Source organism: Spinacia oleracea, chromosome 2, assembly GCF_020520425.1.
Source record: "Spinacia oleracea cultivar Varoflay chromosome 2, BTI_SOV_V1, whole genome shotgun sequence".
Lineage (NCBI taxonomy): Eukaryota > Viridiplantae > Streptophyta > Magnoliopsida > Caryophyllales > Amaranthaceae > Spinacia > Spinacia oleracea.
In genome coordinates this window covers 29,618,691-29,633,516 of record NC_079488.1, presented here as the reverse complement: position 1 = coordinate 29,633,516, position 14,826 = coordinate 29,618,691, and the positions used below count along the sequence as shown (strand labels likewise).

The 14,826-nt window shown below is 36.0% G+C and overlaps 1 long non-coding RNA gene across 3 annotated transcripts; it reads right to left on the bottom strand.

The window, feature by feature from the left end:
• Positions 1-1,575: 1,575 nt before the first annotated feature.
• On the bottom strand, positions 1,576-7,793 carry LOC130467798 (uncharacterized). Of its 3 annotated transcripts, none has more exons than XR_008927672.1 (11): positions 7,269-7,793; positions 6,589-6,662; positions 6,229-6,316; positions 6,094-6,146; positions 5,821-5,999; positions 4,734-5,214; positions 4,604-4,660; positions 4,414-4,514; positions 4,245-4,322; positions 3,506-3,738; positions 1,576-2,546 (listed from the first exon to the last, which is right to left on the bottom strand). It is a non-coding gene; the product is annotated as an uncharacterized lncRNA (long non-coding RNA). The 3 variants fall into 3 exon arrangements; XR_008927671.1 differs by lacking the exon at positions 5,821-5,999 and adding an exon at positions 6,761-6,801 and having other exon boundaries at positions 7,269-7,791; XR_008927670.1 differs by lacking the exon at positions 5,821-5,999 and having other exon boundaries at positions 7,269-7,791.
• Between the last annotated feature and the right edge of the window lie 7,033 nt (positions 7,794-14,826).

Sequence of the window (14,826 nt, the reverse complement as noted above, 5' to 3'; positions counted from 1 at the left end):
ATTTGTAATTAGTTTGGCCTAACTTTTTTGTTTTTTTTTTTTTTGGAATTGACAATTTGGCCTACTTTAATTGAACAAAAATACACTCCCTCAACAACAAAGTAGCGGGCGATACATTGAGCAAGATACCAACACGCTAGTTCAATTCCTTATTTAACATGGCGATGCAATGAGCAAGATACAAAAACAGTAGTTCAATTCCTTATTATAAATAGTGGCCTTTTACTACTCTACTCAATTAAGTGGCCACTTATTAAGTGGAGTAGTTAAAAAAAGGCCACTTATTAAGTGGAGTAGTAAGATGGAGTAAAGAGACGTAGCACAAATTCTTATTTACAATGGGTGTACAATAAATATCGTACACCAGAGTAAAAGTTGACTCAAAATACTTAAAAGTTACACTTATATATGTAAAAGTTATCTATTTTTTAATGATAATTTTTTTTCATTTGAATCAAAATTATTTCTTCAAAATCACTAATAATGTATAAATTAATCATTTAACCCTTTAAAATGTTTATCTATCAACTTTTTATTTTTATAATATAAAAGTTACAAAAAAGTAGGTTAAAGTTACAAAAAACTGTATAAAAGTTATCTTGGTGTACAATAAATTTATTGTACACCTTGTGCGCGCAAGACCTTTTGTAAAAGTAGACATAGTCACTAAATGGATTAAATTAGTCACGGGAAGAAATTAACCTAGTTACTATTAAATTAAATTAGCCTAATTTTAATTTAAAGTTCTACTTTTCATAAGATGGAGAAAGTTGTTTATCTGACTCTCTAGGTAAGTTTAACTTTCCATAAAAATTCCAACATTCATATACGCTCAACAAAACAATAATCCAGTTCCTAAAAAATGAAGAAAAACATAGAAATTGCAAAAGAAAGTGATGTTTAACTTCCCAAATACAATCAAATAACTCCATATGGTCGGACTAATACGAATCTTGATCTTATAAAACACATAATTCTCTCTCCTCCATTCTAAGATAATAGTCTTATATGCACGGGATGCGTGCGTGAGGGAAAAAAACTAAAATCGTGTTATTACCTTATATAACCGTTCTATAATCCTTTACTATAGAGAATAATTTCCTTAGACAACTGTTATGTATTCCTTCTTTATTTTATCTAGAAAAGGATATGAAAAGAACTTTCCCATTGTAATTGACATCCCACAATTCTAGGAATTAACCCAAAATACCAAATCAAAATAAACTGATTGTATGAAATTTCAGCCAGAATATAATCACTCTGTGTATTGTTTAAACGTTAAAATAAAAATATTGAACAATAAACAATTTGATTTTTGTAGTAACTAGGATCGAACCGCGCGCTATCGCGCGCGTATGTCCACCGGAAAAACTGATGAATTTTGGCCTCCTAAATCAAACACGATACAAACTAAGGAAATGACATTTATTTTTTGTTCTGATTTGTAATTTCCAATAAAAACTGACCCGATCTAAGTTATAAATCCAGATTGTAGCATGTGGTCGAGCTAAGGTCGCACATAATCTCATGAAACTACATCATTATGGTTGACGTTTGTGAAGGGAGATACAAGAATAAAGCGTAATGAACGTGTATTAATTAACGGACTGCTAAATTGTGATGCAAGATCTTTGGCGATCATAAGCTGCAAGATACACTCAAACTTAAGGTGTCCTACATCACATTAAAATGGCAACTTCAAGGAGATCATCAGTGAAATTGGAAAGATATACTCAAACTTAAGTTGTCCTACATCATAAATAACTTGGATAGATGTGGATCAAGTTTAATCAATGTTCTCCCGGGATTAATCCAAAATTGTGATACCCAGCTAAGACCAGATTGACCAGCTCAATTTTATTAGAATGATGACCGATGCTTGCAGAAGGAAGCATACCAATACTCCCACTAACCATAGAAGCCTCGTCAGATAATATATCACCAAAAATGCTGTTGGTTAATATAGTGTCAAACTGCACAAGTAAATTAGCGGACACATTTTTGTAAAAAAGACCAACGTTAGTTCTCAAGAAAGAAAATAGTTTAAATGTTTGTTGACTTTGGGCTGGGGAGGTGAATATGCCCTGTTTGGGATCACGAATAAGTTGCATTGCTGCATTATCAATATACATATGTGAGAGCTCAACATCAGGGTAGTCTGCTGCCATTTCCGTAACTTCTTTCCTCCAAAGCATAGATGCCTGACTAAATTAAATTTTTCAGGAATAAGACTTGACAATGAACATAGTATCATGCATCGGACATTAAACATTTTCCACTCCAGCAAAATATATTCCCCTGGTAGTTGGTCAATGCTAAGGTAGCTGCTGCCTGCCCATTTGTCGAGCGTTTATTATTGAAAAGCAAATTAGTGTTGTTGCCCATATTAGGCTTATTCATCCATAGCTGCTGCATTGCCATAAGTTTATTGATAGTGTTCCTGTAAGTGGGCAGACCTTGACCACCAGCAACCTGCTCCATTTCCTGCATCCTTTGCATCTTTAGCTTAGATGCAAAACTATATCGAGGATAACTTTTCAAGCCCTCTGCATATGAGATAACAGAATCTGAATTCAGGTGATTACTCATAATAATCAGACGAATTAAGAAGAATCAGACGGATAAGGTCAGGGAATTACGAAGGACTTTTCAGTTTTATACATAATTCCTAAAGACAATAGCCAAAAGAACGTAAAGTAGAGAAGAAAACCTAAATTGAGTAAGATCCAACCTTAACATCAAAAGGCACTCCCGAAAATCCAACTATATTCCCGGAAGAATCTTTATGGACTAACATTTTATATTCATCCACACACCGACAACAAAATTTCAAATGGTGACTTGGTGACTGAAATTTTCTTTTTATAAGACTTCTCGTGAATAAGCATGGAACTAATTCACAAGAACACCAAGAAAACGCAGCAACCATACTTTTCAACCAGTTTTTAGCGGAGTCCAAAATTACATTTCTCATATAACCTCCACCATATCAACTACAGAAATATACAAGGCAGTGGATGCTCCGAAACACATATACACAACCGTCTCTGTATAGGACAGAAGGCTAAATAACAAAGTCAAGACCAGAGATGAGTGAAGGCTTGAATTTTAAAAAATGAGTTGATATGCCTACTTTAGCACCAGTATAAACATGCAAATTGGGGAAATGATACGGAGTATCATTTACGTTATCTCCTGAATATTCTACAGAGTTATTCAGAATCGTTAATTTATCTCCTAACTTTTCAAGTGAAATTATCTAGTAGCCTAATATAGTACAGGAAAACACTCCATAAATCGTAATTTATAAGAGCATCAAATATTTCTATACGTGGAAACAAAAACAAAAACAGTATAGTTTGCACAATACATACTCATAAATGCTCCTCTCAAATAACTAACCAAGGAAGAATTTATCAGATATAATACACAATATACACACACATGAAAAGACTCAAGTATGGGACAACATTCCAACATCAGATACCAGGATATGAGGAATTACCTATGGGACCAACTTTATCGTCCCGGCAAAATTCTACAAGATCTTTCAATATCTTCCCCAAAAGTTGTCGATTCTGACAGAAGTTGGTCCAGCAAAAAAATGTATACCTTTGCCCATTTGTAAACCACGTCAACAAGAGAAAACTTAAGATTATTTCGAGTATACTCCTCAGGGGTAACTGGGATTTTAAACTCTTCCTGTACTGGCCCAATCTGATAGTGGTAGCATACAATCTGCAAGAAGATTTAATTTAGGAATCAAACTTAAGATAATTTAACATACGAGAAGAGACAAGAACAAGGTCAATGGATTTCTTAAGGTAGAAAATTATCTAAGGGTGTACAGTGCGAGCATGAGAAGTCTAGAGAGTGATAACTCTTGCAAGTCCTACCACCAGAGAGTTCCGTATTTATTGACAACAATGGCTACATTGCTATTGTTGATTAAAGAGTTGAAATTAACTTGGGAAAAGACCATGCAGAAAGTCATTGGAATTTCCTCTGCATCAATATGGGATTGCATTTCTGAACCTGCCCTTTCTTTGAAATGAACATGGCCAATTTATCACTCATCCCACAAGAATTGAAGTTGCCTCGCAAATCAAACAATAGGCCAAAACCCATTAAACGTGATAAAACCACACAGCTAGACGCATAACAATACTTGATATACTGTCGCTCCGAACATTCAAATTAATTGTTCCCATAAACATCCGAAGACTGAGAATAGATGGTAGTACCTTACACCCGTGAGTTAAACGTAAGCGAGAGAAACTTTTAAGAACTTGATGAACAAGCTGAGCAATAGTAGGCCAATTCTGCAGTCAAATTACAAAGCAGTTACAGTAAGATACTATCACAACTACTGAATTATTTGAAGCTTTAAAAAAACTACTGTAATTTACCCACCTTCTCATCAACATTACGGTAATGTACAGATGAAAAGAACTTGTAGATCTCAACATTCACGCCTTTAATACCTTTAGTCTTGTGGACAAGGGTTCTAAAACCTGAAACCATGGACGACTAACATTAGTTGCAGATTCTATAACATGTTCACCCATGTGACAGGAAAACTCAAGAATGAGGAAAAACCCACCTCATTGATCATGGGTAAAAATTCGCTAGCAGGCTGGAATAGACTTACTTCCTTATCCTGCAAATCAGACGTATGTCAATTGAATTGAGACCATATATGTCAACTTTACATTTAAGGGTCCAAACTGCACCTGCTTGTCAGTAGATTCATTAGTGTTAGAGTGGCCATTACACACTTTGTGCACTGGGCTCATGATATCCATCCCGTGACTATATCCTTTGAGATACAGCCTTAAAACCTCCAGTGGTAGATTCAATAATGAGGATAACACAATCAGCCTGGGAGGTACCAGTAATCATGTTCTTGATAAAGTATGTGTCCAGGGGCATCGATCACAGTAGTACTTGTTGGTCTCAAACTTCCACAAGGCAATATCAATGGTAATACCTTCACGCTCAACCTTTAGTTTGTCAAGAACCCAAGCATACTTGAAGGACCTCTTGGTCATCTCAGCAGCTTCTTTCTCAAATCTCTCGATCATATGCTTGTCAATACCTCCAAGCTTGTAGATCAAGTGATCAGTGGCGGTTGACTTTCCAGAATCTACATGGCCAATGACCACCAAACTGATATGAATCTTTTCCTTACCCATGATGTCATCTCAAGTAAAACTACAAACATAAAATATCAATCGATCAACACCAATAAACAATGAGAAAATTATGTCCAACCATCATACTCTCAGAAATACCATATCCAATACTGTGGGAAAGATCGGAATTAAACGAGCAATACGGACACAGCGATCACATACATACACAATCACAACCAAACTAAACTTCCCAATCAATAAATACAAGTTTGATATCTATAGAATCTAAATCAATCACAAAACTTTACAAAATCAGCAGAATCATAGCAAAAGTTTGTCCTCAAAATGAACATATCAGGAACCAGAATTGAATTGGCGAGTCAAGGGAAATTTATTCTCTGCTCTACCAACTGAGGCTATCCTGACCAATATATTTTTAAACTTATTAACAATTAAAGGTAGGCAGAATACAACTCGGAAATCGAGATAGCTACTCTACTACCAGCACTTAATCATGATGTGCCTTATGCAATTTCTTGGTAATAAACAACAATTTAACAATTTTAAGTTGAGATCCCTTTTATTAAATATAAACATGCAGATTTTATAAATCCTACAACAATGAGTCTAGCCCGAGTTAGAATATTTTGGTACAGAACTCATATCATGTTTTTGTCAGCTATACCTATGGGACATTATGCCTTATAACCACAATGCATGTCAGCTACTCACGCTTCTTCAATATAATGTTGCTAAAGCCTAACAAACAGCCTCACAGATCGAAACACATTGGAATAAAATGGTACATAAGACCGTCGAACCAGTCGTGAGCTTCGTGCAAGGTATGCTCCTTGGACCCCAGTACTTGCAACACAGATATGGGTTCAAGTGTGAGGTGTGAGCTTATCATTTCAATGTAATAGTGTGAAAGCTCGAGGATAATAAATCTTAAACTAACCTTCTTAAGCAAGGCTTCGTCAGATCGTATACATCTCTAAGGACTTTGACAACCTAATACACAAACAACAAATGAGAGTGAGTCATAAAGCTAGAAACGTAACTACATGATAGAAATTTGGGTTCAAAGACTAACCTCTGCATCAATATGGGATTGCATTTCTGAACCTGCCCTTTCTTTGAAATGAACATGGCCAATTTATCACTCATCCACAAGAAGTTCCCTTGCAAATCAAACAATAGGCCAAAAACCATTAAACGTGATGAAAATTGATCCTTCACATACAACTTTAGTAAAGTATATTTTTGTAATGAACAATTGTTACTATAAACTTCAAACGACATTGATCACTAATGAACTTGAGCTAAGCACAAGTGAGACCGAAAATAATAACCCGTACGCTAATATCAGGTCAATAAAACCAAATTCACAGAAAAAATCAGGCCAATAAACAATTATAAAGTTAATTTGAACAGAAAATTAAGGGGATAATACCTTAGATAAATTGAGGGAACCAAGTTTACATGGACACGCTGGTGAGAGTGACTGCAATGGGAAGCACTGACACGCTGTGTACGGCAGGCAACACAAGTGAGATGACAAAGTATTCATAATTTCAAATTTGTGCAATTGATTTATTAACTCAAGAAAAGCCTTCAAGACCCACCAAAATGCTAAAGTTATCATTCCATTAACAGCAAAACCCACCTATTGAACACGAAAAGCAACATAAAGAACAAGATAAATTGAATCCCTCAAAATCATAATAAAATCAATTGAAACTAACAAAAAAAAAATTACTGTAATTATCTTCAACCCAAACCCAAGGTAACACATGACAGGAAACGCCAACAACAAGATAATACATGACAGAAAATGCCAACAAACCATGATTTATTTGCAACATACCAAAACAGCTACAGAAATTTCAAAAACAAGTATGAATCATCAATTAGTAACCCTAACTATACAAGTAGCACTTTTTTGACAATGTTACATCAAAATTGGAATAAGTTGCCTCTAAAATAAAATGAACTAATTCGACGCCTTAACCAAGAGTACGACGCAAATTGAACAACCAAATGAAATTGAACAAACTATTGAAATGTAATATTTGACAATTTTAACAAAAACAAAGAGAATTAAAATTGAAAAGAAAGCAACGAAAGACGCACCAATTTGGTGGAAATAGCAATAGGAAGAACTGATCTCACAGCTTTAATGACGAGCTCATTTGGAGACCTTTCTGAAGATATTTTCCACAAACCTAATTAACAAATCCAAGCTTCGATCTTCTTCTGCGTTTTCTTCATCTTCGTATCCATATAAATTGAATCGACTCCATTTGATTCTCGTTGTAGTTTGATGAGTTTCGTACTTGTGAGCTGAATTCAAAGGATAGGTGTTTTGCTATTGGGGGAGACTGAAAATAGAGAGAACGAAATCCGAGCTCGACTACGATTGCAGGCTATCCTCTGCCTCATTTTTTGCAATTCAAAAGAAAAAGAACAGAGCAATTACTGAGGAGGAGAATGAAAGAAGACAGGGGCGAATTCATTTTTGGCTTGGCTGGTGAGTTTTCCTCGGTGCAATTACTGAGGGAGATGAGAAGATCGCACTGAGGGAGATGAGAAGATCGCATATGGAAAAGGAAGGAGGTATTTCTGGCCGGCATTACTGAGGGAGAGGAGAACAGAGCAAAGATAGTAGGTTAAATGTGGCAGAGAAAGGAGGACTAACGTGGCAACAAAATAAGGGTAAAATAGGTAGTTTAAACAAAGTTACTGTTCCAAACTCCAACTTCTTGCTTTTATAAGGGTTATAGAAAAGGATGAAAAACTATAACTTAAGAAATAGAATCTGCTTGTGTTCTAGCAATTGCACTCTGTTTCGTACATAAATCTGCAAAAAACAAACACGGGAAAAAAATCAACTTCCAATTCAGTTCTATTTATGATAATATGCAAGAACATACATTTATGAACAAATTAATATATTAATCTAGTATTATTTTGAGTGATTAAAAATTGCAACAGGGGAAATGGTTGATCATCCTAGATCGAGTACAATAGCTAAAAAACAGCTAGCTCCAAAACCGTGTATTAGGATAAGCTCAACATAAAAAATCATACTCTACATAAACCAAATTCAATTAATCAACTCTAATAAAAATATTTGCAGGTTTGCTTTGTTCATATAAATGCATCATCAAATAGATAGAATAATATACCATCTAATGCCCATCTTAACGCATCCAAATTCACATCTTCAAAACTTGAACTGGTTTTTCCAAAATTGCTTATACAACTAAATCCCAAAGAAACTACATTTTCCAAAATATTAAAATCATTATGAAATTACCATCAATTTATGAAAAAAAGGGCAGAAACCTCAAAAAAAGCCAGGGAGGTGGTTCACTATGTCACCTCTCTTTACATTGCTATTACTCTTGGATTGCATTGTCAATAAATTGATACAGAGGAATTGTCAATGCCATTCTATAAATCAGAGAATAGGTCAGGCAAAATCTCTACAAAGTAGATGCACTAATACAAAAATAGGAATAAGAAACGTTGAATATAAAGCGATCAAGTGTGATAAGCGTTTCACGGGATTATATAGAGTGGTTATTTGTGTTGACAGTTTCATGTGAAAAAGAATATAGAGCGCCAAGGAGACTTAACTGTTATATATATTTTTATCCTGAAAAATTAAAAAAAAAGCTAATAACATATAGCAGTCACGTGCTACCGTGTGCTACCGTGTAGTATATACCAATTAAAAAAAAAGTAACAACATAAAGAGAAGTCACGTGCTAGTGTGTAGTATATGCCAATTAAAAAAATTAAAAAAAGTAACTAACCAAAATTTGGGAAATTAGGCGGCATATCTAAAAAACTCAAAATTGAGAACTCTGTCTCTCGCAAAACTCTGCAAAACCTTATTAATTAGTCTTATCTACTCCTTATTACTCACAAACTGCAATCACCGTTAATTCACCACCACCGCCGACCCCAAGCTGCGCCGACCCCAAACTGCGCCACCACCACTACCGTCGAGATTGTACGGCAACCGCAAGCAACATTCTACCCCTTTGAATTTCGAGGTTAGCATTTTGTTATACTAATTTATCCTTTCAATATTATTAATTATCAGATTGTAATGCCTAACTATGAAATTCTTGTTGTAATTCGTATTAGAATAGATTTTCAATGAATTTGAAAGAAATAAGAAAATTTTGATATTACCTTGAAAGAAAAATTGAAAGAAACAAATTGTGTTAGGATTTTCTGATATTTGTGGGTTCTGTTACTGGCATTATGCTGGGTTGGTGACAGACTGATAGTGCTGGAGTTCTGGCATTACGTTATTTTTTCTTATTTTAATCTCCTGTTTAATCTGCCTAATGAATGTTAAATCTCCTTCCTAATGAATGTTTAATCTCCTTCCTAAATTATCATGCTCAAGTGTTTAATCTGCCTAATAAATGTTTAATCTCCTTCCTAATGAATGTTTAATCTGCCTTATATGCATTTAAACAAATTCTGAAAGATTTGGTATAATTATGGCTTGATTCATACCTTAAATTATCGTACCTTGATTCATACCTTAAACTATTTGAACTTTTTTTTTAACATTTGAGTATGTCTAAACTTATTATAAAGGGGGTTCATGTTCGATAAGGACCCAATGCCCTTAATTGCATTTTATATGGTATTTACAATTATGAGTTTTATTTTTACGGAACTTACTAGTTTGTAGAAATGGATCGAAGTTGGATAACAACAACAAAATTGGGGGACCCAAAATACAAAGCTGGAGTTATGGAATTTCTCAAATTTTCTTTGGATAATAATAGTGAAGGTCGTGATAGGTTGCCTTGTCCTTGTTATATGTGTCACAATCTTATGCATCACAAAGTTGACGAAATACTCAACCATTTGAGTAAATGGGAATTTGATATAACATATACTCATTGGTATCGTCATGGTGAAAAAAGGGAAGAAACTTCTGCCCATCAAGGCGATAATACGGATGAGGGTGGTACCTTGGAGGAAATGATGGATCAACTTCATGAAATAGTTGATAATGATCCTCAGGTGATAGAGGAATTGTTGACTGATTCTGAACTGCCCTTATTCAAAGAGAGTAAGTACACAAAACTATCGACTATAGTTAAGATTTACAATGTGAAGGTGGGTCATAGTGTGACGGATCAGTGTTTTATGGCGTTCCTTAAGGTGTTTAAAGACACACTTCCACCCGAAAATGTTTTACCTAGCCGTACATATAAGGCAAAAAAGATGTTGTGCACAACAGACTTGAATTACAAAAAAAATCATGCTTGTCCTAACGATTGCATACTGTATCAAGTTGAATTTGAAGCTTTAAAGAATTGCCCTGAGTGCAATGACTCGAGGTACAAGAAAAAGGAAGGAGTTTCGACTAAGGTTTTGTGGTACTTTCTAATAATACAAAGGTTCAAACGAATGTATGCATATGCAGGAGATATAGAGAAGTTGATATGGCATAAATTTGGTCGGAAAAAAAATGATGGGTTACTAAGACATCCAGCTGATTCTCCGCAATGGAAATTTATTGATGGAAAGTTCGATGATTTTGGTAAAAAAGAAAGAAACCTACGCCTTGGATTGTCTACTGATGGTATGAATCCATATAGTTCCCTTAGTAGCACCTATAGTACTTGGCCGGTCATGTTAGTGACTTACAACTTACCTCCTTCCTTATGTATGAAAAGAAAGTATATTATCCTGTCAATTCTTATATCTGGGCCAAAACAGCCAGAAAATGACATTGATGTGTACTTGGCACCTCTTATTGACGATTTAAAGTTATTGTGGGAAAAAGGGGTTGAAGTGTTTGATGGAAGTCGGAATGAAATGTTCAATTTAAGAGCCATGTTATTCTGCACTATGCAAGATTATCCAGCATATAGTAATCTTTCTGGTTATACTGTGAAAGGAGAATGTGTGTGTCCTATATGTGAAGATGGTAATTGGAAGGGAAGGTGGGTAAAAGCATCGGGAAAAAATGTCTACTTTGATCATCGTCTATTTCTTCCTCATGATCATCCGTACCACAAACTGAAAAACGCTTTTAATGGGGAACAAAATTTGAAAGTCCTCCAAAAGTCTTTACTAGCCAAGAAGTGTTTGAAAAAGTAAAAGACATTAAAATTACATTTGGCAAGTTGAAGAAAAATAAAGGTGCCCTTCCTAAACAGGGATACAAGAAGTGTTCCGGTTTTTGGCATCTTCCTTATTGGAGATTTCTATTTGTTAGGCATTCTTTAGATGTGATGCATATCGAGAAGAATGTATTTGATAGTCTGATTAGCACGTTATTGAATATTCCTAAGAAGACAAAAGACGGTCCTAAGGCTCGGGATGACTTAAAGGAATTGAATATTAGAAAGGAGCTACATGAAGGAAATAGTGCCCTTGGTCCAAGTATGCATTTAATATTATGTCTAATAAATGCGGTTCAGTATTAATTAACAAGTTAATATTTCAGTGAGATCAAGTGAGCTGAATGCCTAGCTAGAGGCCGCTTCAGTTCAAGTGGAATTAATGATATTAATCCACAGCTTATTCTTGACTGAACCCGTAGGGTCACACAAATAGTACGTAAACGGATCAAGTATTTAATGGCATTAAATACTCCATCTATGGGTATTCGGAATCGACGGATCTTGGTTTCAGTGGGAGCTGAGATCGTCACAAGCAAGAAATGAATACTCCGGAAAACGATGATATTGCCGGAAACGGAAATATGGATCGTATCGGAAATATAAATATTATCCAAGTCGTAGATGTTGCCGGAAACGGAAACATGGTACATATCGGAAAATATTATCGAAAATGGAAATATTGCCGGAATCGGAAATATTGCCGGAAACGGAAATATTGTCAGAATCGGAAATATTATCGGAATCGGAAAATAATTCCGCAAACGGAAATATTAAATATTTGTTTGAAACGGAAATTAATTCCGGAATCGAAAATATTAAATATTGTTCGTATTGTTAATAAATTCCGGAATCGGGAATTTAATCGGAAGCGTATCGTACGAATTAGAATCGGACGAGGCCTGCCAGACGAAGGCCAGCACGAAGCCGGGCCATCGCCAAGCAAGCCAAGCGCGCCACACAAACAGCCAAGGCCACGCCAGGCCCAGCGCAAGGCCAGGCCGTGGCAGCGCGCGCAGCTGCGAGCATTGCTGCTTCTCGCGTGGGCTTGTAGCTCGCGAGGGCCAAGCGGCCGTGTGGGCTGTGCGCGGGCATGGCCTGCACGCTTGCGGGTCATGCTCGTGTAGAGTTTGTTTTCACATACGAAACCTAAAAAGTATAGAATTTGTTTAATGATTAAATTCCTAATCCTAAAAGGATAAATTAATTAGTCAGAGTCCTAATAGGATTCTAGTTTAATTAATTAGTATCCTAGTGGGATTCCATTTCCTTTTCCATACCTCTATAAATAAGTGCCTAGGGTCATAATTTATAGAAACGATTGAAGTATTCTAAAGGTAAGTTTTTGGAGAAAAATCAGCCATACACTTGCACTAATATAACCGAAAATCCTAAGCTACCTTAAGGGCGATTCTAGTTGGTCAAGCTTGAGGCGGATCCGGACGTACTTGAAGGAAATAATGCCCTTGGTCCAAGTATGCATTCAATGTTAAGTCTAATAAATGCGGTTCAGTATTAATTAACAAGTTAATAATTCAGTGAGATCAAGTGAGCTGAATGCCTAGCTAGAGGCCGCTTCAGTTCAAGTGGAATTAATGATATTAATCCACAGCTTACTCTTGACTGAACCCGTAGGGTCACACAAATAGTACGTAAACGGATCAAGTATTTAATGGCATTAAATACTCCAACTATGGATATTCGGAATCGACGGATCTTGGTTTCAGTGGGAGCTGAGATCGTCACAGGCAAGAAATGAATACTCCGGAAACGATGATATTGCCGGAAACGGAAATATGGATCGTATCGGAAATATAAATATTATCCAAGTCGTAGATGTTGCCGGAAACGGAAACATGGTACGTATCGGAAAATATTATCGGAAATAGAAATATTGCCGGAATCGGAAATATTGCCGGAAACGGAAATATTGTCTGAATCGGAAATATTATCGGAATCGGAAAATAATTCCGGAAACGGAAATATTAGATATTTGTTCGAAACGGAAATTAATTCCGGAATCGGAAATATTAAATATTGTTCGTATCGGAAATGAATTCCGGAATCGAGAATTTAATCGGAAGCGCATCGTACGAATTAGCATCGGACGAGGCCTGCCAGACGAAGGCCCAGCACGAAGCCGGGCCATCGCCCAGCAAGCCAAGCGCAACAACCACACGCCAAGCATGCGACCAGGCCCAGCGCAAAAGCCAGGCCCAGCCGAAGCTTGGGCGCGCGCGCGGGGCTGCGACGAGTGGGCTGGCGCTGTGCGTGGGCCGCAAGGCCTGCGTGCGGTGCTAGTGTATTACTCGAAGTGTGTTACTCGAATCCTAAAGCGTATAGAATTCGTTTAATGATTAAATTCCTAATCCTAAAAGATAAATTAATTAAATAAGAGTTCCACTAGGATTCTAATTTAATTAATTCGTATCCTAGTAGGATTCCAATTCTCTTTCCATACCCCTATAAATATGTGGCCTGGGTTCACAATTTATAACGAGTTTTCAAGTATTCAAAGTGAGTTTTTGAGAGAAAAATTCAGTCACATACCTTGCCTAAAAGTGCCGAAATTATTAGTACCTTGAGGGCGATTCTAGTTGGTCAATCTTAAGGCGGATCCGGACGTGCTGTGGACTATCTACGGAGGGACGACACTTGGAGTCCTAAAGACTTGTTCTTGTTCGGTTCGGGCGCAGCTAGGGAAGGCACGCAACAAAGAGTATGCTTCTAGACTATGCTATATGATTATGTGTAAATAATATGTATTCCTGGCTTAATGGTTGTTTCCGCATGATTTATGAATTGTCATATGTATCATAACCTAACAGTACTGTGGACTATCTACGGAGGGACGACATTTGGAGTCCTAAAGAATTGTTCTTGTTCGGTTCGGGCGCAGCTAGGGAGGGCACGCTACAAAGTGTATGCATCTATTCTATGCTAAATGATTATGTGTAAATAATATGTTTCCTGGCATTAAGGTTTTTCCGCATGATTTATGTTTTGTCATATGTATCATAACCTAACAGTGGTATCACGAGCCTCTTATTATTTTCATAATCGAAATTGCATAAACATGGTTAAATATTACAAATTTGCAAGGAATTAAAAGGGGTGATTAATTTTCGTAATTGTTAATTAATTGCAAATTGCGTTTATTCAATTATATGTACGCAGTTTTTCGGCAGAATGTTCGTTACTCAACCAAATCGAGTGATTTTTGTGTCAATTCCGCATGTAAAAGGCATTCTAAAATTTTGACAAAAAATAATAATTTTCGCCGAAACCCAGAATTCCCAAATTCGAAGTCTTACTATGACTTATCGGAGGTTTTAGTTTTTCGAACGCAAAAGTTTGAAAATTTAAGATGTTAAATTAAATATTTGCGATTCTTGTTGATAAATCTTGAATTTTTGATTGACCTACTGTATATGTTTAACAAGTTTGAATGCCTAGCCTTGTTAATTATACAATCTAATTTGTAATTATGATTAATTTGTTGAAATTCGAATAATTTAGAATTG